Genomic DNA, 4,252 nt, shown 5'->3' on the forward strand with positions numbered 1-4,252 from the left:
CTCCGGGACTGACAACTGCCCTCTGGAGACTCGGGGAAAGCAGAAATACCAAAGCAGAGCGGCCTCTGTGCCCAGGCATGCCTCACCCCGCTCTCAGCAGGCCACGTCCCTTCAGAGCCGCGGGCAGCGGGAACAAGCGGGTGCGAGACACCGGGGTGTGCGGGGGCCACGGCTCACCACTGTGCAAAAGGGCCGTGCTTCGTCTGTGGAGCCCGGCTCGACCCCTCGGAGGAAGCTGGCAGCACGGCCCTCGTGCGTTTGGGTTCACCACGAGCCACATGCACACAACCCGCAGAGGGAAGGGCAGGGCTGGTGCGGTGCCAGGCAGCAGCGAGCCCCTCGCTGCCTTGCCCCACGGAGAGTCCCCCTCCGTGGCAGCTGGGGGAGCTGTGCACGGCGCTGAGCCTCGCGGGCAGCAGGGGTGCCATGGTCCCTGCTCCGTGCTGCGTGGGGTCAGCCCATGAGGTGCCCTAATACCCGTGCACCGTGGCTCCCGGGGGCTGTCACTGCTTTGTGCTGCTGGAAAGCTGCCTGCTAGCTGCGGGGACAGGGGGACTGTGCAGCCACCCCCCGGCCCAGACTCTGGGGCCCCAAGGTCATCCTGCCCCGGGAGGCAGCGGGTGAAGGAGCATCAGGACCGAGCTAGGCTGGACCACGCGGCCCAGGAGGGCTCGACTGGGGCCTGGAGCCCTTGGGGATCGCACCCCTTCCTGGGCGTCTCACCCGCTGAGGCAGGCCGAGGTCTCCAGGGCACCACTGGATGTTACGCCCCGAGAGGCACCAGCCCAGGCTATTTCCAGAGGATTACGCACGAGAGGAAAATCCATTTCTAATCAGCAAAACAATTTCCCCAAACAGACGTGGCCCCGTAAAAAGGTCGGCAGGTCAAACGAACCCAATCTGCATACAATCTGCAAAACAATGCCCGGGCCGGCCACCGAGCCACGCCGCAGCAGCACAAGGACGGGGACAGCAGTGCTCCGTGCAGCGTGGCGCCAGGGACCAGCACCGGGCCTGCTAGCGTCGCACCCCCGGGGCCTCGGTCCCTGCCCTCTTGTGCTAGAGGAAGCAGTGCAGGGAGAGGAAGAGCGCAGCAATCTCCTTCAATCTTTGACTCGCCCGCAGGTCGAGCCTCAGAGCGGGGCTGGAGGCAGCGGCTGTTTGTGACGCCTGCTTCTTCCACTTGTGCTGGTTTTCTCCAGCCTCTAAAGACATCTCCACCGCTCTGCTCAGAGCCTGGGACCCCCGCCGCTGGGCCCTGGGCACCCTGCAGACCACCCGACTAGCACTGCCCACATAGCTTAGCCTGCGGGCCTCGCACGCTGAAACAGAGGAGGCCGCAGAGCATCCCCTGCGCCGTCCAGATGGGAGCCACCACCATGGCCTGGTGGGCAGGACACTGGACAGGAAGTCAGGGATGCTCTGGCCGCTGCCACCAGATGTGCAAGTCGCTCCCACCTCCGGGCTTTCGTTCCCCTCCTGCCCTGTGTCACATCTGTGCAGCGCCTAGCACCGTGGGGCCTGACCTCAGCTGAGCACGCGGGTGCTGTCCCGGGCGCTGTTCTCAGTGACATGCAGTGCACCCCCGTGCCGTGGGCTCCAGCCCCGGCCTTAGCACAGGTAACTTGTGAAACGCGTCGCCCCAGGAACAGGTGGAGGCAGAGCACAGCCAGGTTCAGCAAGGGCCGGGCAGATTCAGGGCCGATCCATCTATTCATGGCTATTGAACACGAGCGGTTGGAGAGCTTTCCTCTGGCATCTCTACACCGATAACTGAGGATGACAGGGAAGGTGCTGAATAGGAAAGAGATCACTCCAGAGACGTCCAGCTCCGTGCTCTCCCTCTATGCATCCACCCTGCCACTGCTGGAGACAGACCATCGGGCGAGATGGACCAGGTCTGACCTGGGCTGGCACTGCCGATGCTCTCACGTTTGCAGTCCTGCGCAGCTGCCCCCACTAACGCACCCCCGGGAAGCACCAGGAACTGACGGGACAGGGGCGAAGGCAGAGCCCAGAGGAAACGGGGCTAAAGCGTCACCAGGTGCGATAGGGATGTTTATGGGCAATGTTTCTCAAAAGGCACTTGGTTAATAAAAGGAGCCAGGACTTGCGGGTTTTGCCCCAGCTCCATCAGGGCCATGGGGCGCAGCGGGCTACAGCAGCGAAACAGGACTCGGCTGCATCCCCGGGTTTGGGGTGGGGAGGGCGTAGCCTGCCGGACACGGCGCCAGGGAAGGGGCATTAGCGCACCCACGGGGTCTTACGCCAGGCCTTAGCCAATGCCTCAGGCCTGCACTCCTTACGTGTGGTCCTTGGGCAACAGCCCTGCGGCTGCATCACCCTGTAGCTTCAAATAAATCATCCCGTCTCCTCTGAAAGACCAGCGCGAGCCTCTCCTTGATTCAATTAAACAGCTAATTACATTCTAGAGCACTTGGGCGGCTGACACTGGGGAGGCCGCGGGGAGGGCAGCGTGTAACACACGGCCATCATGCTACAGGGGCCTTCCTAGCCTTGCCAGGGCACAGGGCCGAGCGGAGGAGCAGCCCCGTGGGACTGAGGGCAGCGGACAGTGGGTGCGAGCCTGCAGGCGTGGGGAGGTGCTCCTGACTGCGCTGCGGTGCAAAATACTGCCCTGCATCCTCTCCACCCCCGCGGGCGGCACAGCCGAGTTGGGCTAGGCTAGAAACGGTCTCAGCAGCCAGGACTCGATACAGCGAGCAGCCCCGTGCCTGCAGCCTGAGCCTGGGGGCAGCTGTGCCCGGTCCCACTCGTCTGCAGCGGGGGACGAGGGCTCCGCAGCATCTCCAGGCCACGTGCCCCGGTGCCAGGCAAGCCACATGTTACTCGTGGGTACACGTCCCCTGGACCCTGCCCCAGGCATCTGGGATGAGGTGCTGGCGAGAGAGGAGCTAAGGCAGCGCTGTGCACAGTCCAGCAAGCACCCGCAGACCCGAGGCGAGTGCCATCTTCGCAGCCCGGGGCCGACAGAACCAGACCGTCTACAGCACCGATGCGATGACAAGGGCCGATTCGGGGCTCCCAGCAGAGCCCTCCCCAGTCAGCCTGGCAGGGCGGACCAGACCGCTCCAGCTCCCCTAGCTTCCTGCTTCTGTAGCATGGGCGTACCCGAGCAAAAACCTCCCCGGCCTCCCCAACAGCACTGAGCCAAACGTGGCCATGCTTCCACATGGCATGACTGTGATGCTCTGCTCGGCACAGACCGCGCCAGCCTCGCCAGCTCCTGTGGGCATCTGAGCATGCAGCACAGGGCAGAGAGAGGCCGCAGCGGATGCAAAGTCTGATGATGGGCGCTCGCCGCAGCACCACCATGGCATGAGGCTTGCAGGAGCGGCAGGGCTGTGATGGCTGAATGCCAGGCCAAGGTGCACCAATCAAACCCTGTGCACCTTGGCACACGCAGGCAGGGGAGCCAGCAACTGGGCTGGGCCCAACTCCCCACCTGGGGTGCCCCCCATTGCTGCCCTGGAAGCAAATGTGGCCCGAAGCCCACGGGACCCCAGGCTGCTTTGGAGACTGAAGCAAGCCATGGGTTGAATCAGGCAGGGCCAGCTCTAATTCTTGGCTTTGCAGCGCATCCCTGGAGCCGCCCAGAGCCCCTGCAGCACCGGCACCGCGTGCATTGGGCTGGCCTGTCTCAGCACGCCCCTCGCGGCGCGCCGGTGGGGGCGGGCGGCACCGGGCTAGCAGAGCAGATGCTAGAGCCCAGGAACGGTCCCTCCCTCCCTCCCCCCCCCCCTGCACCCAGCCTACGAGCCCCGCGAACTGGGCTCCAGCAGTGGGGCTGCATTTTAATGCACCGGAGCAGGGGCACGGCCAGCAGCGCTCGGTCACATCAGCTGGCACGGTCCCCGCATCCCAGCTGGACCCTCTGGTGCAACGGCGACGTACAAGGGACAGCGAGCACCCTGCTTCGCGCTGCCACACAGGACCCCCCCCTGCACCCAGCCTACGAGCCCCGCGAACTGGGCTCCAGCAGTGGGGCTGCATTTTAATGCACCGGAGCAGGGGCACGGCCAGCAGCGCTCGGTCACATCAGCTGGCACGGTCCCCGCATCCCAGCTGGACCCTCTGGTGCAACGGCGACGTACAAGGGACAGCGAGCACCCTGCTTCGCGCTGCCACACAGGAGCCCGGTTAGATGTGAGTTCAGGCAGCTCGGCGCAGGCTCAGCACCCTCCTGGCCTGCAAAGCCGTTCCCTTCCAGGCAAGGGTCATCTCCCTACAC

Source organism: Alligator sinensis, unplaced genomic scaffold (genome assembly GCF_000455745.1).
Source record: "Alligator sinensis unplaced genomic scaffold, ASM45574v1 scaffold1329_1, whole genome shotgun sequence".
In the NCBI taxonomy this organism is placed as follows: domain Eukaryota; kingdom Metazoa; phylum Chordata; order Crocodylia; family Alligatoridae; genus Alligator; species Alligator sinensis.